At 42.4% G+C, this 26,873-nt stretch overlaps 1 protein-coding gene across 3 annotated transcripts in view; it reads left to right on the top strand.

Annotated features, from left to right (window-relative positions):
* Positions 1-26,873, top strand: part of TAOK3 (TAO kinase 3) — a 118,645-nt gene that overhangs the window by 606 nt on the left and 91,166 nt on the right. The window contains exon 1 of one of the 3 annotated variants that reach the window (XM_082203100.1): positions 14,600-14,757. The exons of the other annotated variants lie outside the window; for them this stretch is intronic. The gene's annotated coding sequence lies outside the window, so the exon portion shown is untranslated. Of the gene's footprint in view, positions 1-14,599; positions 14,758-26,873 lie in introns of those variants that run through there. 3 annotated transcript variants of the gene reach the window in all.

The following is a 26,873-nucleotide window of genomic DNA, read 5'->3' as shown; positions in this document are numbered from 1 at the left end:
GAGAAGTGTCAGGTGGAAAAAGCGGGCGCAAAAAAGTCCTGTGGTCCCTCTCCATCTGTTGTTGTTGTTGTTGTTGTTGTTGTTGTTATTCCTTTCTCCTGTAAAGGGGGGTTGGAGAGAAGCTGGAGGGAAAGAATATATGGGGTGGGACCCCAGGACGACTTTTTGCATAGGAGCCGACTGCTAGGGTCTGAGGTCACTTTCCACACACACACACACACACACACACACAGCTAAAATATTTGAGGGTCCCCCCCCCCCAAGTTGATGGGCATTGCCATTCAAATAGTGTGCGTATTCCATGTCCTGTGTTCAATTATTCAGAGCTGGGCTTACCTGCCTCCCCCCCCCCAATATTTTATTCAGGTTGTCCCCCCTGGTGTGGGGTGTGTGGAGGGTCTGAGGGCCAGAGAGAAGATGGCAAGTGAGAAGACAGGAAGGAAGGGGAGGCCGATAGCCAGAGACTTAAATGGGGGGAGTTGTGCGTGAGGGGTGGGAGAATAAGGGGAACATTTAGTGGGGGAGTTGAGAAGGAGAAATGGGGAAGGGTATGTGCGGGGTGGGACCCTAGGACTTTGGGGAGGGGGGTTAGAGGGGCAAATGATGTGAGGGCAGGGTGGGGTGCTAGGACGGGGAAGGCAGGGAGGAGAGAGGCACAGGGGACATACTGGTGGGAGAATAAGTTGGGGAACTCAAAAGAGGGAGAGAGAAATGGCAGGGTGTATGTGGGGTGGGAACCCTGGACTTTGCTGGATTTATGAGCAATTGGAGGGGAAAGCAGGCCAGCTGGACGGTGACATTGGAGAGAGGAAGGCTGCAAAGGCAGGAGGGACAGACATACACTATTGGGAGTTAGGAGATGAGATCAAGTGGGTTAATGCAAAAGGAGCAAGCTGGAGGAAGGCAGAGAGAGACATGGGTTGGGGGTCAGTGCTTTTCTTCTAGAAAAAGAGGTGCCAGTACTCACCATGAAGTTGTTACATTAAGTGCCACACCAGTGTTTTTCTTTTAGAAAAAAGGTGCTGGTGCTACATACCCTTGTACCCCCCCCAAAAAAAAAACCCCACTGGTGCGGGTCATAAGTAGGGTGGGACACCAGGTGTGAGTAGTTAGAGGGAAGAAGGGAGCATATGTGAACACCATCAGCTGAAAAGGAAAGTGTCACTTGAGAGGGAGGGAGAAGAGAGGAGGAATTGTGTGACTGGGAGAGAGATAATGGTGGGGAAAACAAGTTTGGGGGTGAGATAGTCCTAAGAGAGGGAAAGAGTCTGAAGGAGCAACAACATCCTCCTCATTATTGTTAAATTTGTTGCCTGCCCTTCACCAACAGGTTACAGGGCGGGTTACAACAATTTAAAATTCAAATAGTTAAAACAGAATATAGTCACAGGAATAGAATCATAGAGTTGGAAGAGACCACAAGGGCCATCGAGTCCAACCCCCTGCCAAGCAGGAAACACAAATAGAGTGGGACCTGAAAACATACATCTCAGGTGTCAAATGCCAGCACAGAGAAGTGTGCCATCAGCCTTCATTGATAGTTGTATAGTGAAGAAACTAGATGCACCTCTGTGGGGAGGGAATGCCACAATTTTGCAGCTGCCATAGAGAAGGTCACTAAGGTCAGCTGTCCTTGGGAAGACTACCTGAAAGGTGGCTGAGAAATAATTTGAAATATAAGTATGATTAAAAAAATATGAAAGGGAATCTTCCCCCAATACAGTAGGGTGAGAAAATGTCAGGTGATAGAGGAATCTGTTGGGTGGTTGAGAGGAGATGCAGGTTGGAAGAATATGGGGAGTAGCTTAAGGATAGGGAGGTAGATGTGAAGAATTCCCACTGCAATGTAAAGGAGAGTCTGTCTGATTGAAGGGAGTACACTGATGAGGAAGGAAGTTGAAGAGAAGAGAGACAGAAAGGGATGAAAAATGGATGGATACGTATGTGAGATGGAACTGCAGGTGGGATGAAAGGGTTAAAGAATTTGGAGGGGAGTGTGCCAGATAGAAGTCTTCCTTAATGCTGTAGGAAAGGAGGTAATATCAGGTAAAAGGGAAACCTGGAGACCCAACTCCCACCATCCCTAGATAGCAGGACCAGTGGTCAGGGATGATGGGAATTGTAATCCAAAAACAGCCGGAGACACAAGTTTGGGAAACCCTGCCCTAGGGGTAGATGTGGGACTCTCTTCCACTTTCTCCCTGGTAGCAGTGTCGGATGAGAAGGGCATGAGGTGGAAGAAGGAGTTGAGGAGAGGTAAGGAGACAAGTGCCAAGAAATCAAATGAAGGCCTTTTGAAGTGAGGGTATGGTCCAGAGGGGGGAAAGGTTTCCTATCGGTGCAGGTTATGGAAGCTACCGGGGTGTGTGTGTCCTTGGACCTTGCTTGAAGAAAAGCAAAATAAGGGAGGAGGGCAACTTAGGAGAGGTAACAATATGTATGCCTTCCTTCAACAGTGAGCCAGCCAATTATGAGGGATCCTCAGTGCAAAAGAGAAGGGTTGGTTAAGGGGGTAACCCCCAGTGCAAGAAGGGGTGAAGAAACCAAGAGTGTTGAATAGCTTGAGAAGAGGGAGCGAAATGTGAGGAGTCCAGGATGGGTGGAGTAGTGTCAGGTGTGAAGGGAGCCCAAAAATAGTTTGAGGGTAGATGTAGCTGTGGCAGCAACAATGTGAGTGTGGCAACTCGGTGTGGGGTGCAGATGAGAGGAAATAATTGGGGGGGCAGTGTGAGGGAGCAGCCAAGCGGGAGTAACAGCTTGGAGAGAGGTGGAAAGCTGTACAAGAGTATGCAACAAGCCTGTTTAAGGTATGTTTGTGTTAGATGGCATCTTGGATCCTGTGAATCAGCTGTGAAAGGTTGCAGGAGCAAATGGATATGTAGTCAACATCAAAACGCCCACGTTACATAGCTAACTTGGAGTATAACATTAGGTAAAGATGTAAACTACTTATACTTGTGGGCGTGGAATGACACTGTGCAGTTTGGATAAGAAGGATGAAGGAGGGGCAGCAGTGACACTGTGTGTGGAGAGTTAGGGAGCGAACAAAGTTGTGCTCAGTTGCAGGGAACTGGTGCTCTACGGGGAGGGAAGGTATTGGCAGAAAAGCAAAGGCAGGGTTAGTGGTGGTCAGTGAGAGACGTAAACTATGGGTATGTAGTTTGTTTTAAAAGCTTTGGCCGTGAGAGCAGTTTTCATGCCATAGCTTAACTTTAGCCTGGAGGTAAAAGTGGTAATGCAGCGAGTTTCCGATGGGTTGAAGGTAAATCCATTTATATTGCAGCTTTGCTAAGTACAATGCTCATCTCTTTAAACGTAGACCTAGAAATGCTCTTGCAGAAGGAAAGTAGGGCTTGTTTATTTACATGCTACTCCCATCCCTTGTAGCCTGTATTCTATTACAAAGTACCTGTTCTGTGATGTATTAGAAGTATGGCAAGTAATTCAAGCATCAGGACTTTAATCCTATGTATTTACTTTTCTATATTGGCTTCATTTCATAAGAAGGCAGATTATTCTAGAACTAACTCTGTGGTCATTTCCCTGTGTCTGTATTAGTGAGGCTCTATTTCAGCTGTGCACATTTTTGTTCAAATAATTCTGTGTATGTCTCTTCAGCCATCCTGCTTTGTTGCTAGCACTTCCTCCTTTTCTTGGTGCTGTGTACTTTGATCACTTAATCTTGGATATAATTATTTATTTCTTAGGTTCCCCCTCCCTTTTGATCCTGGAATAGTTTGATAGTGATCCATAGGCATTGGTTGTATAACAACTTGTGTTTAGTCTTCCATGATTTGCAGTGGAAGGAATGTGGTTGCATGTAGACGACAGCAAAACTGGGATTCCTGTAGATAACTTTTTTTCTTTAACTGTCAAAACTATTTCTGTGTCAAAGCCTTGATGACAGCTTATAGTGAGGATAAAAAAATGGCAGCTTGGGGGAGTTGCAATCTGACCTGCTGAGGCTTCCTATTTGGTCCTTGGCATAGCTTGTAAGAATCCCCCTTTCATTACTCACATTGGCCACTTCTGCCCCTGTTAACATAAGCAAATAACATTTTAAACTCCTCTTTCCTAATACAGTGGTGCCTCGCAAGACAAAATTAATCCGTTCCGCGAGTCTCTTCGTCTTGCGGTTTTTTCGTCTTGCGAAGCACGGCTATTAGCGGCTTAGCGGCTATTAACGGCTTAGCGGCTTTAAGAAAAGGGAAACAAACTCGCAAGAACTCGCAAGACGTTTCGTCTTGCGAAGCAAGCCCATAGGGAAATTCGTCTTGCGGAACGACTCAAAAAACGGAAAACTCTTTCGTCTTGCGTGTTTTTCGTCTTGCGAGGCATTTGTCTTGCGAGGTACCACTGTAGTAACAATCCCTGTGGCATTATGTTTTTACCTTTGCTGAAAATTGCCCTGGACTCCTTCTGAAGGAAGGGCAATTAATAAATGCATGTTCCTTAGATGTCTATGTACAATGTAGGCAAAATGCTTCTTAAGTCCAAGTGCCAGCTGTTCAGTAATCCATGGTTAACGGAATGCAGGGATTGCTACCACATTTCTCTTTCTCTATCTTGCAAGTGGGAACAGCTAACCGTGAGCTTGTGACTTGTTTTGCTAAAACAAACTATGATGGGAAAACCAAGAACAAACTTTAGCTTCACACTGGTTTGTTTGCAGCAAACCATAGCCCCCCCATTTAAGAATTTAATGGCAAGCCAGGGTCATAGTTTGTCGCGCTAGAGGAGGACTACAGTGGGAACCATTTACACAGTCATCCACTAACTATGGCTTATTTTCACATGTGAATGCAGCCAGTGACAGAGTGTCTTTTGTACTTTAGCTTCTCACTCCTGTGCCAAAATCCAATGAAAAGGGAGTGAGTAGAGCAATTGGGCACTAAGAAATGAACTCTGCCAAAGTTTTGCTCTTGAATTGGGGAGGAAGATGTCAAAGAGCTCTCTGCTTGTGGCTTTGTGCAAGTGGAAGTGAGCAGTAGTTAGAGCCAGTGCTACTGTCCTTCAAGAACTCAAAGTATAGCAATGGTTATGCTGACCAAGGAAGTACAGGGTTCTGTGAATGGTCATTCTATCCAACTTTTATTGGGCTTCACCTTAGCTTTTGGTTTGCCATATATTGCTGTTATAAATTGCAGGTGTTATTATTTTCCAAAATACCCATGCATTTTTACTTAGTCTTCTAATAAATAGCAGGGGAGTGGGTGTTTGATATTGGATTGTGTAGTGGCTGAACGTTCCTTCTATTTAAAAAGAAATTAGCTGATGGAATTGACAAGTTATCTAGACAAATGTGTGCAATTTGCCCAAACTAGACTGGGTTGCAGGATCTCGTAATGAACTGCAAAAGGCAGAACAGTGACTGGGAAGAACTTTCCTATGTTTCCCCATTTATGAAATGACTGCCTACTTTGCAGCAACTCTTAAATAGTGTAGGATCTTTAAATGGGTAGTCTACTGATAATGCAGAACCGCTGAGTTACAGTTATGTGTATGGTTGACTATGTCTAAGCTTGATAAGAAAACGTGCAGGTAGATGTACCCATGAAGTTACTCTTTGTATCACTTTGTTTCTTCATTGCAGTGGCACAGCCAGGATTTCATCTATAGATTTATAATCATTTGTTCTTAGCTAGCGTATGAGAAGCACAGAGACTTGCCCATGAGGTAGTTACTAGGTGGCCACAAGAAAACCCTGTCTTTCAGGCTCATCTCCCTCTATAGGAATGATAATACTGCCTGCTTTATCTGAGCATTTCTTTCAAGACACCTGCCCTTTTGACGGCCCAACTTTTCATACAAAGTGGGCCGCAAGGGTACTTTAACACGGAACCTGTTGGCTGCACACTGCTGTGTTGCACATCGGGGGGCAGGAGGAGCAAGCCCAAAATTTGACGCCCCCACCCTCAGCTCTCGTGCTGCCCTCCCAAAGCTGGCTAAACAAGGTGTCAAGCTTTAGGAAGGTGGCGTGAGGCTCCGGCAGGGTATGGGGCTGGGAGAGGGTGTCAAATGTTGCTAAGGGCCACAAGAAAGGGGCTTCCCTCAGACTGCTCATTGGACCACCCTGACTTATGTCATTGAATGAAGCCTTGCTTTTTGTTACTAAGGTAGGATCGCAGAGGATATCACAGCAAGGTATTCTCATTTGTTGACCCTGAGATGCACCTTCCACTTGCAGGCATCCCATTGCTAGCCAGTTTCCTTTTCTCCCAGGCATTTGTGGTTATAACTGGATTAATTTTACGCTGCTGTTCTGATGTTTTGAGTGTGTGCGGACTAATGTTCAGTTTTTTTAGGTACTTTTTAATCATTGTGTTTACTTTAATTTTCTTTCGGTAGGCTTGAAGTGCTTCTTAGTTTGAAAGGCGGCACGTGTCTTATAAATCCTAAAATGTACTATATAAATGCTAGATTTTTAAATTTACTGTAAACAATGTTTATTGTGTTGGCAGAATTCAGTAACTACTCTCCAAATCTAGGCATATCTGAATAGCTCCTAAAGATCCTGAATTGTCCATATGTCATTTAAGTGCACCAAGACCCTATTGTATGTTTCAGTATTGAAAACTGTGGCTACCATTGCATTGAAATCTGAAGGGTATTGGTTAATGTTAGAACACTGGAGCTGAGTTAACTTTAATGCCTTCTTTCTTGAGAGGCCTCTTTTTGTGTGTGTGAAGGAAGTTGTCTATAATGGGGAAACAAGAGTGATAGAAGCTATGCACAGGTTTACATGAATGACATAAAAATCCTTAAAATTCTTATGTGTACAGACCACTTCCTGTGTGTGGCTACAGAACAGTATTTGGGTAGCGTGAAGGTGGATTCTTTAGTTTATTCCTTTTCAGTTATGTAAGTGATAAGGACTGTGCTTCAGTTCAGGAAATATAAAAGGTTTCTTCCTTCTTCTTTTTTTAAAGAAGGAAGCATCTGTGTGAGCTGATGGTCATGATGGCTTTTAGTTGCTTCTGTATCTGAACTTGTGTAACTGGTAGTGACTTGTGATGGGAGAGTAGAAGAGGAAGGGAAATGGAAGTCATGTGACTGGCAAATAGCTGTTGGCTGCTTGAGAACCTATGGAGGGAGGTTGGTGAAGAGCTGGTTGAGTCAGGCCCATAGCCGGAACTGTTTTGATTGGAAGCAATTTTTGCACTAATTTACCAGAAAGGATAAACTTACATGCACATTAGTAGCCCAATATGTGTTATTTAAATAAAATATTAACTTTTAGAAAATGCAAATTGCAAAAATGCCCAATGCTTCCAGAACACTGGAGGGTAAGAACAGTTGTAATTCTTTCTGTGAGCAATTCGGTAGACTACTTACTGCATGTCTCTCCTCGTGTCTTTTCCTTTTAACCCTTGTACTCCTAATTGCTGTTTTTAAAAAGAGAGGAAGATGTAATATTCTGAAGCTTAGAGTCAGGCCTCTAACCTCATCTCCTGATTCCCTACCATGCGGCTACATCTTTGAGTTTGGGGGTTGTATACTGTCAATTCCACAGTTGGAGCAATAGTTTCAAGAGGGTTGCATAAATATTCAACAGTATTACAGAATCATGCCATAAGTGTCTCATCTTATTGCAGAAACCTCTTGTCATAGAAGTGTCTCATCTTAGTTTTAGGATTAAAATATGATTATGAAAGGCTACTCTCTACCACCTCCTTATTGCCCATCTTTTGAGGGAAGACTCAATAGAAGAGACTTAATAGAATCGTAGAATTGTAGAGTTGGAAGGGATCACAACGGTCATCTAGTCCAACCCCCTGCAATACAGGATTCTTTTCCCCAATGTGGAACTTGAACCCACAACCTTAAGATTAAGAGTCTTGTGCTCTACCAGCTGAGCTATCCAGTTCCTCTGTGTATATGCAGAAGTGGGTCATTGGGAAGGTGGGTGGAGCATGGCTATATTTTGTTCCTGCTTACTCCACCCCTGGCTGACCCAAAACTTGTCATCTTCTGCTTAGTAGATCCTGGCTCAGTTACTTCTTAAACAAAGTGGAGTTATTCCTCCTTACCAAAAAACTGTTCATCATTGCCATTCTAAAATGACATAGATGTACATGAAGCACCCCACATCTAAATTTGGAGAGGTTGGCTGGGCAGAGGCTTGCTGCAGCTCATGGCTTCATTGATAGTTAGACAGGAGGTGAGGGAATCTGGTCAGTAGTAAGTCACTCGCAAAGGCTTGTCAGTGCCAAGTAGGGGGTGGGGCAAGGGCAAGGCTAAAGTTCCTACCTTATTCCAGAGAACCCAGCAGCTGAGTCCCCTTGTAGATCAGCCCATGAAACAAGCCTCACCCAGAAGCTTTTATAGGGGTCAGGAATGATTGGTTGACCTGCTCTTGCCTTATTACCCCAAAGAGGCTCATGTTCAGACACAGTAGTGGCAAAATGCTTGTAATGTTCATCATTCTTATGCTCCGTGCCTGAGCATATTTACATGCTTACACATACAGATTAGATCTGTTTTTAAGATGTTTTGTTGCTCTCTTGTAACCAAAGTGAAAATCTTCTTTGTTATTGAAATTGCTTCTTCACAGAAGGATGACTGTGGTACTAAAACATTTAGTAAAGGGTTTTGTGATAGGGTGGGAGCTCTACCACTGACTCTTGGGATTGAGCTGCCTTCCTGGTTTGCACAGGGGTGCAGTGTTCATGCGCTTGTCTCTCTAGCAGGGTGAGCTCACACTCTGTGTATGAAGAATTCATTACTCAACTTGTAGTGGTAGGGAAATGTCAGATTTAATGTAGAAGGGCTTACAAAACACTTTTGGCAGAGCCATAATGGAATGCTTTCAAAGTGGAAAAAGGCAACCTTAGTACAAATTCCCTTTTAACCTGTTAGTTTTAAGATACGCTCTCTAGTTTAAAGAATCCAGAAAATATTAAAAAACCTTCAGCTGTATATTGTGCCCTTTACAGTGTGTTCATACCACCCAGTTTTCTTTCCAGGAAGAAGTGGCCATGCTTTCTTTTCATCCCTTCTCGTCTCATAACATTCCACTATTAGTTTTTGTGGGTGGACATTTTGCACCACTAAAGGAAAAAATATACCTTTAACTACTGCTGGAAAACACATTGTTTATTGCAGATTGTGCTTTAGGGCTGATTCCAATGCTGTGTGTTTTTAAGTGAATCTTTAGATGCTGTGGGTAAAACCTCAGTGCCTAGAACTTGCTGATCGTAAGGTCGGCAGTTCGAATCCCCGCAGCAGGGTGAGCTCCCATCGTTCGGTCCCAGTTCCTGCCAACCTAGCAGTTCGAAAGCAGCCCTAAGTGCAAGTAGATAAATAGGGACCGCTTTATAGCGGGAAGGTAAATGGCATTTCTGTGTGCTGCGCTGGTGCTGGCTCGCCAGATGCAGCTTCGTCACGCTGGCCATGTGACCCGGAAGTGTCTTCAGACAGCGCCGGCTCCCGGCCTCTTGAGCGAGATGAGCGCGCAACCCTAGAGTCGGTCACGACTGGCCCTGTCGGACAGGGGTACCTTTACCTTTTTTTAGATGCAGTAGCTGGTCTTAGTACTTCAAGGTATCTTCCGCCACACCTACAAAAGAGCAGCAGGTGAGTTATTTGTGAGCAAGTGCCCCAGCCTGATGTGTGAAGCAGAAAACTAGGTTGTTAACTCCCAACTAATTATGAATAAATAAAGTTATGAATAAATAAAAACCCAGTGCATTAAAAGGAACTCATCACAGCAATCTGCATGAAAAGCTGCTGCAGATCTTTTAACTGGGAAGGGCTTTGGTTCAAGTACCAGCCTGTGGTCTGGATATGGCTCTTCAATATATTTCTCTACATCCTTCCTAAGCTTTAATTCCCATGGATCTTTAGGGAAATCTATAGCAGTTCAGCTAGTAAGTTCAGGGCCCCCTTTAATTTAGGAGGGAAAGTGAGCAAGGTGGCCATGATAGGGGTGGGTAACATTATTCATGGTATGGCAAAAGTGGAAAGGGAGAAGTTGTCCCTTTCATTATACCCTCCCTTCAAAGAGTATATGCTCTGCATATTTCTCCTCCCACACAAGATGGTTGTAAGTTGCTTTGGACAAGATAAAGCGACAAACAACATTAATGGATGATGATAACAACAACAATACCTACACAGCAACACTTGAGATAAGTCAGGCTAGAAAGAGCAGCTGGCCCAAGGTCACGACTGGAGATTTAAACCTAGGTTTCTTCAATTTTAAACATGTAACCACTAAGGTAAAAGGTAAAGTTAAAGGACCCCTGGACAGTTAAGTCCAGTCAAATGTGACTATGGGGTGCAGCGCTCATCTCACTTTTCAGGCCAAGGGAGCCAGCGTTTGTCCACAGACAACTTTCCAGGTCATGTGGCTACACGACTAAACAGCTTCTGGCGCAATGGGACACTGTGACGAGTGCCAGAGTGCACTGGAAACATCATGGAACCACTAGGCCGCACTGATCTATTTTCCTTATGTGTTTAACCTTCAGGGTTCACATACCTGCTTTCTAGTGTTGCCATGGTCTCGCAGAGCTGCAAACACCATGCTGACATGCTGAAGTGTTGGACTTGGACTGAGGGGACCCGGGTTCAAATCTCCACTCAACCATGTCACATACTGTGTGACCTTGGGACAAATACTGTCTCTCAGCCTAGCCTACCTTGTAGGACTATGAGTCTAAAGTCGAGTGGGCAGAACCAAGTACATTGCCTTGAGCTGATTGGAGAAATTGTGTGTGTGTGTGTGTGTGTGTGTGTGTGTGTGTGTGTGTATATATCTGTGATGGTTTTATGTGGGGGTGTTGCTGTTAGTTTTGCAGTGTTTCAGGATAGAGTCACAGTAGTGTAGTCAGTGCTGAATCATCCTGAAGTGATGCACTCTTTGTACATAATACAATAAATATATACTGGGGGTGGATGGGGGGTTATTGATGTTGTTTGTTACTATGTTATATTTTTTGTGGTTTTGTATTGTAAACTGCCCTGTGATCCTCAGATGAAGGGCAGTATAGAAATTTAATAAATACAGAAATGTAGGCCAGTGAGTGTGGTTCTGTTGCAAAAGAAAATCAACGCGGAGTCGTGTTTTGATTTTATATCATAAGATAATATATTTCATGTATGACATCCAGAGAACTGTGGTTATGGGCCAGCCTAGAAGCACCATTAACAAACCTTAAATAAAAAGAATTTTTCTTGTATTCTTAAATGAGTTTAAGTAGAAAGCATTAATAGACTATTTGCTGCCGTTTATCAGACAAAGAGCAGCAAAACTGGCATGAAGCAGCCTGAGAAGATTTTTCCATTTATTTGTACTTCTGACATGTTTAATCTGCTTATGTGGAGATGAATGATGGCTCTCATTTGGCAAAGGTGTGGTTGCAATGTAATGAAAGTTAGTTTTGAATTCCTAAAACACTGTTTCATGGCTCACTGATACAGCACTTGTTTTGTATGCATCAAACCACTTCCAATTAAAATTACCTTGGGTAATTTTAGGGTGGGGAAACATCTCTTAGGCCAGAGATGAAGAACTTGTGGCCCTCCCCAAGTTGTTGGACTGCAATACTCATCAGCCCCAGCAGGCATGGTCAGTGTTCAGAAATGATGGGAATTGTAGTCCAGCAGCTTCTGAAGGACCTCAGGTTCCTATCCCTGTCTAAATCTTGGAAAACAGCTGCCAATCAGAGGAAAATGGTATTAGGCTGGACTGATCTGAGTCAAGTTTTTGATTGGTGCATGAACAACCTGATGTGCAGGTTCCTTGATCCCCAAAAGCAAGTAGTTGATTCCCTTGTATTTTTGGCTAAAATTTATTTCCCAACTGTTCTGAATGGATTGTTTATTTATCAGAGGTGATCTACCTCAAGGCAATTTGAGGTGGTTTACTTAGGTAGTGGGTTTTTTGGTGGGAAGCAGAGTGGGGGATGCATGGAACTGACCTGAAATGCTGCACAATCACATATACTGGGAAGCTGTTACCTCCTTTCCTCCTCCTTTGGCGATATAGCCGAGTAAGATTGTCTTCCATGAAAACGGTCTTAACAGTGAATCTGTTAGTGATTGTGGAGGCCAATTCTGTATCCACAGTTCCTTCCACAATGGGGACATAGGTTTCCAGGTGGGAGTTGATCACGGTGAGGGTTTACCAAACATGCCTTCCTCTTAGCTAATTTATTATTTTCACCCTGAGTTTGTGCTTCTTCGAAGTCCATGACACCTTTGGAAAATACTATTCTCTAATTGGAGCACTCACAGGCCAGTGTTTCCCAGTTATCAGTGCCAATACTACATTTTTAAAGATTTGCCTTGAGAGCATCTTTAAACCTCTTTTCTGGTCCACTGATATTTCACTTTCCATTCTTAAGTTGGGAATAGAGTAGTTGCTTTCGAACTGACCCATAATGCGGCACAATCGCATCTACCGCATCTACTGCATCTTACCTACAGCTGCATTGAAATGAATAGGAGCTGCAGAAGAACTCTGAATGTTTGTTTCAAAGGCCATTCAATAAAACACTGAAAGCATTCTTCTTTGTTCTCGTAAGCTTAGATATTAGGTCAACTTGGTCACAGCATTAATTACCCTTTTGCAAATAAGTACACAAAATACTGCACACTTTTTTTGCTAGCTAGCTAGCTTACATTTGTGTATTAAGACAAGGCAGGATGGTTTAGAAAAAAGCTTTAGGCTGCAGTTTTATTCAGTGTTGCTTGCTTGTTTCTAGAATTCTGGATTTTTTTGACCCACATGATGGGGCATACTTTCTTTCCAAGCCTTACTTCCAGGACAGGTTGACTAATGACTGTTTCAAGTGTATTCATTTGTAAAGTGGTTTCTTTCTGTACACAGACTTCGGTAAATATGGAGAGGAGTGACATTTTTATCTTTAAGTCTCTGGAACTAGTGCCCTCCAGATGTTGTAGACTACAACTTCCCATCAGCTCCAGCCTGCATGATCAATAGTGGTGGGAGTTTTAGTCCAACAACATCTAGAAGACACCAGGTTAGGGAAGGCAGATGTAGATTGTATAATCTAAGAGCTGAAAATATATACAGTACTTCCTAAAAGGTACAAATTCTGCTTCTTGCATACTAGGGATTGATGTGGATGGTCTAAAAATATTACAAAAACATAAGCCTTCAAACATGCGAAATATGGATTGCAAAGATGCTGCAAACTCCAATAGCATAAGGGCCTCCTCAGTCCTTTATGAATCCCCCTTTCTCTAGTCTCTAAGCACTTCCAGCAAATTGTTCTCACCTCTGCAGGTGGTTTCTTTGCCAGGGCTTGTCTAAAGCGCAATAAATACTGAACCTTGGCCTGGTGTCCATGAAGTATATTTCAAAAGTGCTCCTTTCTCAACATTCACACGGGCATACCTTCTTCACTACGCTTACCTAGTTGGTTTCTTGTTCCCCGTTCTTCAGAGCTGCATGAGCAAATCTGAGCTATACAAATAACTTTATATGCCCCTGCATACCAAAATAAGCTAAAGTGGCACACTCACACTACTAGGACACTGCCTGCTATGAGATTCCCATCATACTTTTTGACCCCATTGTTGTGTTGGTGAAAGGCACTCTCACTTGTGGTAGCCAGAGAGCTCATTTTATCAGATACACACACACACCCAGTTATTTTGCATATTTGTTGGCAAAGATTGGTGCGCAGGCAGGAGACGGGTCACATCTACTCCATACATTTAACACACATGGCTTTCCCCGAAGAATCCTGAGTACTGTAGTTTGTTAAGTGTTCTGGAAATGGTAGTTTTGTGAGGGGTAAACCACAGCTTCCAGGATTCTTTGGGGGAATCCATGTGGTTCAAATGTATCATGTGGATGTGACCTTCATGCAAAAAGAAAAGCATCAGGCTGATCTGATGCCTTGGCATCTCAAAGGCAACAACCTCCCGATGCTGTGGATGTGTCATTCAGAGTGATTCACATTTGTTTGGGGGTGCTGTTGCCCATTTATTCTCTCCCTTGCAGATTTCCTCTGGGGTCTCCCCGGTATAATGGTTAAAGTGTTGTGTGTTGAAACAGAACTGAGTTTGAATCCTAGCTCAGCCATGTTGATGGCTGAAAGGAGCAAAGAGGGAAGCTGACATCTAGGCAGTCCTAGAATTGTAGGGTTGAAAGAGACCCAAATGATCATTGAGTCCAACCCCTTCAATGCAAGAATCCTGCCCACAGGCATCAATGGGTGAACTCAAACCACCAACCTTCTGGTTAGCTTAGAAGTCCATAATCTAATCTGTTCATTTCTTTTACATCAAGGAGTCCGATAAATGAAATCTAAAGATCAGTTTGGGCATAGGTTTACTCTTTCAAAAGTTCCACAGCTTATTCTCATTTCACAAGAGAGGTTATCACATAGGGCAAACATGCCACAAAGGCCTAAGTTTGGCTTTTTAATGTTGCGTTTTAGGAGGAAGCATACTTGGGGGAAATGAAGTGTTTCTGCCCAGCTACATACAGTGGGAATTGCAGCCGGCTGGTTATTTTTAGCATCTGGAGTTATCTCATTGCAAGCATGAGTCTTTGTGGTTGCAGATGCTTGGAGTGCATGGGGGTGGCTGGTTTTTTCCCTCCCCCTTGCTGGTTCTCTTTGTGCCACTCAGATCTTGTAAAGCAGAGCGATTACATAGAGATGGCTGGGCAGGAGTGAGGGCTTTACATTCTTCTGCAGAATGAGAATGATGTGGACTTCCTGTGTTACTTTACAATTTGGGGGGGAATTGTTCAATGAATTCTCCCTCTGAGAACAGGTAAGTCTCTTGTGCAGTGACTGAGATATTGCTTAAGATGTGTATCTTTGCTGTAGGGTAAATAAATGTGATGCAAGTATAGCTACTGTTACTTCCTGCATAGGAACGGCTCAGTTTCTGCAGCCACCCCCTATTTTGTCTTTCTTCTTCCAGTTTTGACACATACCTGCTGTGTTTTATAGCAAGGGAATACAAAATTAGGCCACTTTGTTTTGGAGCTTATCATGTATCATGGAATCTGGATTTTAGTGGTGCTGAGGTTTGTTTTCTTAAAAAAAATTAGCCAAGTTTCTAGCCCCCATGATTTTTAAAAGACATGCTTTGAAAGCATTTGGGCTGTTCAAAGGTTATAATTTTCAAGGAGGCAGCAGTGCTGCCTGCCTCTTCTCTCATAAATCTTGTATTTGCAGCTTCTTATTTTAGGACAAATCTTGCTAACAAACTAAATTTGTCCAGTTGTTCCAATTTCTTGCAAACCCCATTTTTCATACCTTATATTCATTCTTTTCTGGACTTAATACGAGTGCAAATACTTGAGTTGTGTTGCTCCACTATTTGGGTGTTATATCTCTGGACAGAGTAATATATCTTTAAAGATCAGATGCTCCAGTCAAACAGTGGGAGAGGGCTTGTGGACTTCCTGGAGGTATCTGGCTGGTCACCATTGGCAACAGGATGCCAGACTATATTGGCCCTTGATCAGCAGAGCTGTTGCGTTCTCATGCGTGTTTAGTTGCAATATGTGAACAAAACTGTGTTCCAAACATCCCTCCCAGTTGCTAAAGCTCTGTGTGGCTTTAGTGTGCCACACATAGGAGAGAAGGTACTGCTTCATTCATTTCTGCAAGATGTGTATCCAGAGCTTTCTGTTCCCATGCTCACAGGGCATGCTCTGTATGTGCAGAATCCATGCACTCCAATACTGTGTCAGTTTCTTTTTACTGGCCCAGAGAATCTCTGCTCTCTTTCTCTGGGAGTTGAAACACTTCAGTTTTGCAAAATGAATCTTGGAAAGTTTCTGTTGTCTTCAAAAATTTGCAGTATAATCACTTTCTCCTTCTAGATATTAACAATACAGCAAACATAACTTTATAAATAAGTTTGCTGGTGTTTAGTAACAATTTGTATAACCGTAGTGTTCAGGCAAATTTTGGGAAGACATTCCTCTTGACTGCTAGCAAAGCAGTTCTAAGCCAGGACACATTGACTTTTTGCTAGAAGTATCCTAAAATGGGTCTGGATAAGCTCAATAGCTAAATGACAGCAAGGTTTGAGTCGGTGCTTCTAATGTTCAGAATGGGGCAACATTTGAACAGGGCCAAAGTGTGTGAGAGAGTGAATATACCTTCAGAGATCCTGCAGTGCCAGTCATATGGATCTGAGATAGAATTGTTATATGGGACTCTTTAGGAAAACCATTATGCTATAGTAAACAGAGCACATCTTATGGTTGTGATTTACTTGCTTTGAAGCAAAACTTCCACTGTAGAGAACTGGTAGTTTTCCTCCTTTTTCTGTTACCAGGGATCTCAAAATCCCTCTGTGCTTCATGCATACATATTTCTCTCTCTTTCTTTAAAATATCGTAATTAGTAAATATATAAGATTTTTATTTGAACCATTTTGGTCCCACTCTTTAGCCAAAAGGCTTCCAAAGTGACTTACGCAACAGTGGAATGAGGAAATGTTTTAGTCCCTTGAGTAGCTGAATGTTACCAATGGCAGAGCAGGCTGAGAGGGTACCTGAACCCAAAAATGGTGCATTATAAGCATGGCCACTTATATCTCACTTAAAAATACAGCACTGCCCTTCTGCTTATGAAAGTAGGAGAACTGCTATGTGTCCAGCAAGGTTGTCAGTCTCAGCATTCATTCCATGATTTGTGTACAAAGGTCTTTCCAGTGGATTTCAGGGTAGAATTGTTGTGGAAAGATCGAAGCCACTGCATAGTCTGTCAATGGAGTTGGCATGTATAGAAACGTACAGGATGTGGTGGTCAAAATACCAAGGACTCAAAGGGGATATAAAAGCATTGGTCCATCAAGCTCAGTATTGCATGTAACCAGCATCTCTCATGATTTTCAGACAAGAGAGTTTTCCAGCCCTTCCTGGAGATGCCAGGGATTTAACTTTTGCATGCAAAGCTTGTGTATTGTCACTCCCCAATGGATCCACCAATATAGATTCAAATAAACCCATTTGGGGATATTAATGATGTTGCTTTAGGATTAACATAAATAAAGGAGGGTAGATCAGAATGATAGAAATGAAGGGTAGGGAAATAAAATTAACTTTCTGGATGGACAAATATAAGTTGGCAAAGGGTGTGCACTGCTTTTAGTCTCCATAGGAATCTTCTCAAGAGCCTGCAAAAATAAGCAGTAGGTAATTAAGAGATCTCATAAAACACATGGGGCGCAAAAGTGCATTCATTTTGCCCAGCCCTCTAATGATGGCTGCAGGGCCTGCCATCTGCTCATATTTGTGGTGGTAATTTGCAAAAGCATGTCCAAACTGGGTTTCACCAAATCTTTCATAGTGGTCAGTATTCCTAAGCACTTGATTTTCTGCAGTTGCCTTCTAAAAGACATGGGCTTGTTTTGTGGCAAGATGTTCCTGCACCTGTTCATCCTGTTTTCTGAGGTGGTGGGTGGGTAGGTAGGGGCAAATGTTGGATTATTTAAAACAACTAAGCATCTGGAGGGCACTAGGTTGGTGAAGACTGGCCTAGGATAAAGTCCTACTCAGCTGGCTCCAGTTATGCTGGCATGGTCAAGGGCATCATGGAATCTAGTATTACCCTTAGAGGCCGAATGCTTTATTTGCTCTGTGACGGGCTGTTTTCCGAGCAGATGCTTCCAGAGAGCTGTCTGCACTAACCTCGGGTCTTTTTCCTCAGCGGTTATAGTGAATTGTAAAGTTCAGCAGTGTGCATGAGTAGCTTTCATTAATTCTCCCTATGTATGCACTATATTACATTTGTCAAGAAGAAATTCCTAGCGCTGTGCTCTCAGTTCTCCCAGCTGTCAGTTTTTCTTCTTCCTCACAATTTTCTGTAATGCTTCCTAACATTTCCTCATTCTTCGTCACAAATATATTGATTTTGTTTCCCAGAGCTGGATAGCTGCAGACAAATCTCAAGATCTCAGACACAGGTCTTTCAGCACTCCTGTCTTGAAATTTCGGGGAATATTTGTGTTACAAATGTAATTGATTTCTTAACTAACAGCCATACTGTTTCTAAAGAATCATGGGAATTGTAGTTTGAAATACTGCAGAGCGTTCTACTTCAGAGACCATACTGTAGAGAACTACAATTCCCAGAGGGCCTTGGGAAATAGGGCATGCCTTTTGAACCAAAGTCTGTGGCGTGGAGATGCCCTGTACTGCAGCACTTGGGATTTAATTGGATGCCTCATACATAACAAATGCACACACTTTTAACCCACACTCAGCTGTGTGCATTTTATCCTTCTCAATACAGCATTCATCATATGCTTTATTATACCACATCCTTTTGTGCTTGGTTAACCAGATCTATATATGAAGATACTGGAATGCTATATTAAAATACTGTTAGCATCTTAGCCTATGGGGCAGGGGTGAAAAATTCAACATTATTTTGAAGTTATAGTATATTTAAAGGTTGATTCTTTAGTCACTTTTTCCTTATCACCAATTATTTAATGGACTTATCACACTTGATCAGAAAGTTATCCACTTCTGGACTCCAAATTGGATTTTTAAGCTACGGTCCATGAAAGAACAATACATTAAGATCTGGTTTTGCTGTCTATCTTAGTAGATTATCTTTCCTCTTGATATTGGACTTTAAATATGCAAAATGCTAGCAGCCTTTAAAAATACAACATCAAGACTGGCTAATGCAACATATTAAAAGATTGCCCTGAAATCTCAAATGAATACTGGTACTCACTTAAATTCTCTAAAATTGCAGCTTATATGTCAGTTGTGTTATGACTAAGATTCCTACCTGAAGCAAAATTCTAAGTAAATGTGTGGGTCCCTGCTTGTGTGAATTTAGGGGGAAGGATAAAAGGAGAGCCAGTGTGGTGTAGTGGTTAAGAGCAGTGGACTCGTAATCTGGTGAACCGGGTTCGCGTCTCCGCTCCTCCACATGCAGCTGCTGGGTGACCTTGGGCTAGTCACACTTCTTTGAAGTCTCTCAGCCCCACTCACCTCACAAAGTGTTGTGGGGGAGGAAGGGAAAGGAGAATGTTAGCCGCTTTGAGACTCCTTAAGGGGAGTGAAAGGCGGGATATCAAATCCAAACTCTTCTTCTTCTTGATGAAATGAGCAAAATGATTCATCTGGTGTATCCGGATACCTCTAATTAGGGTGATGGCTCTACTCTGCCTCTACAGTTAGAGGCAGCAATGCTTCTGAATACCAGTTGCTAGAAACAACGGGAGGGGCAAGGGCTCTTGTGCTCAAACTTCCTTGTAGACTTCCCATTGGGGCATCTGGGCGGCCACTAGATGGGCCATTGACCTGATCCAGCAGGCTCCTCTTATGTTCTTGTGTGATGTATAGGATCCGAAAACAAGGTGCATTGGCCTTTCCATAAGTAAGAGTAAAGTGGTTATCTGAGAAGGCTACAAATGCTAGGGGCGGGCAGGCAGGCAGAGAGAGGTGCTGAATGTTGGGGGACAGAGCTGTGTGTCCCACATGGCCTGCCCCATACCCCCAAAGCTAGCCTGCTATCCTTGGCTGTAGTGAAGGATGCAGCCCTATTCCCAGTGTTGAAGTAAGATTTAACAGCCAGTCAGCTTTCTGCACATGGTACAAGAGGCACCCTGTTGCCCTTTGACTGAGGCAGCAAAATGTCTTGGCCTCAGCATTTTATAGATTTTTTAGCATTAATACAAGATCATTTTTACAACAAGACAGGTGTTGTTGTTGTTTACATTAGTCCCTTTCTACCTAAAAAAATATCCCAGAGAGACTTGCAAGATAACAGATAAAACCATCAGAACCAGACACAGTGTATAATGCAAAATACCTAAAATGCTCAGCCAATAGCACGATAGCACCCACCCCACTAAAAGATGTGCATGGCCTTAGTGGCCAGCTTAGCCACCCAAGGCCTGAGTATTATATATAGTACCATATTTAACTGAAGATGGAATCTGTACCTCAGCCAATGCATTGCTAACCTCAAGGCTGGATTACTGTAGTGCGCTGTATGTGGGACTTCTCTGGGGTCTGGTTTGGAAGCTCCAGATGGTACAGAATGCAGTGGCCAGGCTGCTGATGGAAACTTCTGGCTGAGGACATGTGGCATCATTTTTAAAACAGTTGCACTGGCGCCCACTTCCTACCAAGCCAGGCTGAAGGCTATTGTATTAATTTAGTTCCAGGGTTCAGGGATTGCCGTAACCCTTTTGTCCCAGTTTGGTCACCGAGATCATCTGCAGGAGTGTCATTCCTTGAGGTGGTGATGCTCTTTGACAGCAACTAGAAATTGTTCCTTTTAGTGTCATCAGCCCTGTCCTGCCAATAGAGATACAGTAAGTGCATTCTGTGTCAACTTTTGAATGCCTGAGTGACAACGTCTATTCCATCAGGTCTATGCAGGCAATTAAGAATACACCCTTCCACGATAGTTAACTAGTGGCTACTTCTAAGTTTTATAGCGGGCTTTTTCTTGTGTTTTCTGGTTTTTATTGCTGTAAACCGCTTTGATGTCTTTTTTTTAATGACACATAAATAAATATAAATACGTAAATGGTATCTGCAGAGTGCCCTCTCCTGCAGAGCACATCGATCCATTGGGTGAGTAGGGGATGAGGCATTTTTAAAAAAGTATCCTAGTAACTTAAATTTATGTAACTTACAGTGAGGCTTAGTTTTTCTACCTTGTTTTGCTCATTTGGTTGCTGTATCTGCCCGTTTCCTCTCTCCCCCACCCCAATTAATTCACATTAAAATCAAGGGTCCACAGTTGTGTGCTTATTGTATTGTTGATGCCATAAGTCCCCCAACAAACTATCCAGAATGATAATGGAAAGGATCATAACGGAGGCCTCTCCACTTTGTGCCTGTAATACTGCATAACCACCACACCCTTAAGGCTCAGCCAGGGAATGCAGGCTCTGGGAGAAGAAGAATGAATAAATTGCCTGTTAACAATAATTTACTTTCCAGCTCCACATTCTTCTCTGCTTGTGTATATATGTCATTTAGCATTCTGTTCAAAATCCCCAGTGGGGATTGGGAATGAGGTTTCAGAAGTGGAGCTTCCCTTGTCGGTGCCCTGGTACACACTTTCCCCATTAAAGAAATAGGCTGGCCTGGCATTCTGACCCCTTTTTTTGTTTTTCCAGGGAACATTAGGGGATTGCGTTCGCTCGTCTCCTACTCTTAAGATTTCGCTTTCCTCTCCCTGCTTGCCTTATATTTCGTGAAGTGAGGCATGGCAACGATGAGTCATAGGAAAGATGATAAAGTAAATATGGTGTTGCGACCCTCTGTGCTGGTCATATACCCCAGTGAGCACTTAGAAGTGTGACTAATCTATGTGGGCATTCACTGTGGGTTTGGGAAAGCCAGGAAAGCTTACCTGTATTCAGAGCACAGCTCCATGTACTAATTGATACATTAGATATTAAATGAACCTGTTTATTTGTGTGTAAAATATGTAGGCCTGGAATAGTACAACGATAAGGAAATGTTTCCCGACTGTCCTGTGGAGCGTGAAGAGTTAGCTCATCACATGGGACTGATGATCTTTGTTCCAGCTGCCAAAAAGCATGTACACAAAAATTAATGCTTTCCTGATATTTCCAATGTAAGTAATTACGGAAGGTGCCACAGACATGGCTGGAAGTCCCCCCCCCCCATAAGGTTTGGGCCTGTACTTGTACCTCTTGTTGGTAAAGAAAGTGATGCCTGATTTGAAAATATGAGAAGTAACCCAATGTTGCTTTAGAACCTGCTAGTTTCATTGTAATGGGACTATTTATATATGATCTTCTCTTGACCTTAATCTTCATTATAGTCAATGACAGTGTCCTTTTTAAAAATGGGGAAGAAACTTTTCAGTATAACTTGAAAATGTCCTTTTGTAACATTTATATAATTTATTTTTGTAAATAGTATAGGCGTTTAGATACATTTTAGCATTTGGTTTATTTTTATTCATACTTTGAGTGCTTGCTTATTACAAACACACAAAAGAAGCTCAAAAAGCAAAGGTTTCCATGTTGGCCCATAACAACAGCAACAACTGCAATATCCATATTAGAGCAATAATTTTCTTTCTTTTCTTTTCTAAAAGGCCAAAATAGTGTGTAAGCTTTCAAGTCCTCCAGAACCCTTCATCAGGCTACATGGAGAAAACAGAAATAGGGGAGAAGGAGAGGGAAATTGGGTGACATTGAAGTGTTACAATATTGTGACAATGTCACCAGAATCTGGCAGAGGTTTAAAGTTGTTTTCTTTTCAAAATGGTCATTATTTTGCCCTGCAAGCTCTGTCTGATAGCTTTTGTTTCATTAGCCGCAGTCTTTGGTCTAAGGAAGTAAAGCAAACAGAGGTCTACACAGGCTGACATTGATAGCTTCTTTGTTTGGTTACTCATGTAAGGTAGGCTAGCATTATAGGTTTCAGCTACAGGCATTCCTCATCATGCTCTCAGCTGCTGTGCCAGTGAGGCCAACCCTATTTGATATGTTTTTAAGACTTAGACTTTCAGAATGGTCTTGGAACCTACACATTTAAGGGGGGCTAAGTATCAACAACCACCAGTAGCTGAAGCAGATTTCATTTTTATCCATTTGTGCTAGTCTGCATTTTTAGTTTCTCAACCAACCCAGTAACAACAGAAAGGAAGGTGGGAAAGTATGAAATGGCTTAATTTGAAATCCATTTCTAGTCTACCACTCCTTAAGGCCCCCAGTGCGCAACCTTTCCCACAAAAAATAATATTTTGGCACCATCCAACTAAAGTTAAGCATTTAGTTCCATTGATTTCCCCCCTCGCTTCCATTAGAGGCAAGGGGACAAAAGGGCTCTTAATTTTGACTGGATTGTGTACCTATAAAATACACACACTGTGGAGAAGAAAATAGATGGATAAGATTGTCATGGCCTTGTTTTAATACTGTAACTATTGAATATAGTACAGAACTTCCTTAAGACTTCTTGAAAAGAAACCAGTTTCTGAAAAAACTGCATTTTATTTTTTTCTGCAAGGCATCCTTCCCATTCATTTAACTGTCCCTCCTTCAATGATAGAAATATGAGAAACTTTCCAAACAAATGTGTTTGTCAGTGACCTCTCTTCTATTGGGTGTAACTCTTTCACACTTGACTCATCTATGAGTCTCTTTCTTTTTTGCTCTTAGCTTGCAATTCAGTTGTTTTAACCACAAAGTGACTTAACAGGTAGATACTCCACTAATATGTGCATAAGAAGTAAATGGCTAGAGGTTTGAGGATCTTGGCAAAATATCTCTTGGGAAAGGATCCCAATGTTCTCTTGCAGATATTAATAGGATCATTTGTTGGAGGGTGGGAGTCATGTTCTGATGAGGTGCTGCACTGGAGAAAAGGACTGCAAACTTGTGAAGCGGTATTAATGGCCCATCAACACAATCCATTATTCCTAAATACAACTTGGCCTTGAATTCTTTACATGCTCATAGGGTGATAAGAGAGAATCTTACTTTTTAAAGATTTTTAGAACAATGTGCAATAACAGAAATAAAAGATGGATTATAACTAAAATAAGTGATAAGCAACACTTGTATATGTCTTCCAGTGCATGTCATGTCAACACAATGAACTACTGCCACTAGCTGTGAGGATAGAACAGGAGTATTTACAATGGACCACTTGAGAATAAACCAATCTGGTTTCCGTTTATTTAACAAATTGGCCAAGTCATTGCTTTGTTTGAAGTAGGCTCAGAATCACCTTTGATCAGCCCTAATACTGTGAAGCTGATGTGTGATGGTTGCCATCTTTCGATTTCAGAAATAACCATCCCTTTGGTATTATGGGTGGATATGGAGAGAATCCATGGACAGAGCCACATGTGGAAAGTATTGGCTCTTCTGATCAGAATATTCTTGCATTGCAGGGGGTTGGACTAGATGATCCTCAGAGTTCCATGCAACTCTATAATTCTATGAATATTTCTTACTGGAAAGAACACAAGGGAAGTGCCATATTGCAGTGATCACCAACCATTTTGGGCCCGTGGGTCCATTTTCAAACTGGATAAACTATCTTGGGCATTACATACCCCACAACTTATTCTATTGGCTACAAGAAAATGCTTCTTTCAAACCTGATTTCAGCAGGCCGATTTTGAATTGGTTAATTTGCTGGCTTTGTTTTAATTTTAAATGAGATACTTTATTATATTGAATGCTTTTGAGAACTGCTAGGCTGAAAAGCAAGGGTACACATTGAAATGGTAAATATTGCAGCCTTCAAAACTAAGGACTTGTCTTAAAGTAGAAGATACTGATAACTAGAAACAGGGTTGTTGTTTTTTGTACTGTATTTTTCTGCCAGGAGACCTGTCCAACCCCAAAATTATGTTTCTCTTGAGAAAAACATCATGCCCCACCCTTCGAATGCGTCTGCATCACTCAGAGCAGCTTACAACAATTACAAACTTAAACAATCCCTTAAAAAAACAAATCAGCCAAAAATGTATATAGGCTTGGCAGATAGACTATCATCTGAGAATGCTTTTATGACATAAGAATAATCTGTCTGGCAAGGTAGTCTCTTGCCATGATTGGAAAACTTACCAGCCAGCAAAAAAGCTTAAGAGGGCCAAGTGCATCTTGTCAGGTATTCCACAACTTTAGCTTGGCCACTGAATGACCTGTTTCTCCTGCAATTTGCAAGGTGTTGATAGTCAGGAAAATGGTCTGCAAGTATCTTTTCTGTGGGTGGATTGAATATGCTGCTTCTCCACCATGCAAGTGTGTACTGTTCTTCAGCCTGCCCTGATTCCACTGCTGATCCAAATGGCTGATGAGTATCGGTCTGATCCATGAATAACTGTCATCTTCTAGGCAGGGTAGGGACTATGTCGAAGGGAACGTTTCTGAGTTTCCTGAATGCACTATGGTTGTGTGCTACAGCGCTGAGCCAGGAGTGTGGGCAGCTGCCATCTGTGGATGCATCCTTAGTCATGCTGTCAGATGCTTTGCAGTCTTCAAACAATTGTCCTTCAATAGACATAACAACAGCAGCATTATTTGGCTGGGGCAAGCCTTTACATGGAAACAGATGCTCAGGTTTATTATGGGCCAGTAAATTAAACATTGCAAATCAGCTCAGAGCAGCCATGTGTCTCTAGCAGTAAGGCTTTAATAAATAATAAATATATTTTAAAATTTATTTCTAGTGTGTTAAAAGGGCTCAGATGCTATATGATCTCAGTAAGTGTAAGGATAATGATAACAATAAGTAGCATTTTAGAATGTTTGAAGTGCTTCGTGTGTATTCAGCAATTTTCAGAACAGCCCTGACCAGAAAGGTGTGGTCCCCTTTTGCAAGTAGAAAATTGAAGCTGAGAGAATAGCAGCTTGCTGAAGCTGGCAAGTGAGTTTGTTGCTGAAAAATATTTGGCTCTCAGTAGTTTGGAATTGTCACTGAAAGGGCTTTTTCATATGTTACAGCTGAGTGGGCATTTTATGTATGCACCAGTACTGTGTGAAAGAGGTGCTTGCCTTTATTGCACCAGTGCACAGTGACAAAAAAGGCTTGTATCCAATTAATTTGTTAACAGGACACTGCATGTGTGCATAGGTAAAGGGACCCCTGACCATTAGGTCTAGTCGTGACTGACTCTGGGGTTGCGGCGCTCATCTCGCTTTATTGGCCAAGGGAGCCGGCGTTTGTCCGTAGACAGTTTCCGGGTCATTTGGCCAGCATGACTAAGCCACTTCTGGTGAACCAGAGCAGCACACGGAAACGCCGTTTACCTTCCCACCGGAGTGGTACCTATTTATCTACTTGCACTTTGACGTGCTTTCGAACTGCTAGGTTGGCAGAAGCTGGGACCGGACAACGGGAGCTCACCCCGTTGCGGGGATTCAACCCGCCGACCTTCTGATCGGCAAGTCCTAGGCTCTGTGGTTTAACCCACAGCGCCACCCGCGTCCCGGGTGCATGTGTGTATGGTTCAAGTTAATTGTGGAATATGAAGCCCTGCAAGTAGGTAAAGTCTCTTGCAGGTACTTTAGCTCCCCCAACCTGTCTCATGCTAACCACTCTCTAGCACCCGCACCTGTGATTATTTTCTTTCATTGAAAAAGACAATTTAACTGAAATATAGCTTCGGTTATATCTCCATGCCAGACAGAAAATAGCGCTCAAAAGCATTTTCTACCCTGCCTCTCTTATTCAACAAATATTTGTATCAGCATACGAAAGAAAGAAGCTCAAAACTTACATTAAGCCTTGTCCATTTACTAGACCTTACAGGTACATCCATAACTGCTTATTTTCACTGCTGCTGATGTGCAAAGCAGCCAGGGATTGATGTCCAACTGGCCAGGGATTGTTGTAGACAAAACTATTATCTGTCACACTGCTGGATGTCAGCGTTGACTCCCTGGGTAAAGGAATGCTGCAACAAAGAAAATTTTTAGTGTTTGTCTGTTGTGCAAAATTACCTTGATAACGGAGCCCTGAGGACCCAATAGAGAGGACTTGGAGGGCTGCATTTGTCCCCTGGAACTGAGGTTCCTCAATCATTGTGATGATCAGCTGATGAGATCTTCCTGTCCATGATGCAGCCTATGGTTAGCAACCAGTAGAGAGAGGGCCTCTTTTGTGGTGGCGCTGGAAGTATGGAAACTCCTTCCCTCTGAGTTTAGATGAGTGTCTGTATTAATGACATTTAGGTTGCTTTAAAAACACACATACTTGTGTGCCTAGGCCTTGATCTCAATATGTTGTTTTAACTCTGCCCTAGTCTTTCAGTTGCATTTTCTCCCTGTATTTTTATGTTTTGATAAGTATTTTAATATTGTTGTACCCCGTCTATAGACCCAATGTGGGACACAGTATAGAATTGTGTATCAAGGTGCAGGTGTATGCAGAGACTTTAGCTAGAAGGGGA

Source organism: Podarcis vaucheri (assembly GCF_965113315.1).
Source record: "Podarcis vaucheri genome assembly, chromosome: 16".
Lineage (NCBI taxonomy): Eukaryota > Metazoa > Chordata > Lepidosauria > Squamata > Lacertidae > Podarcis > Podarcis vaucheri.
The sequence above is the reverse complement of the archived record's forward strand: the minus strand, read 5'-3'. Positions and strand labels throughout refer to the sequence as shown.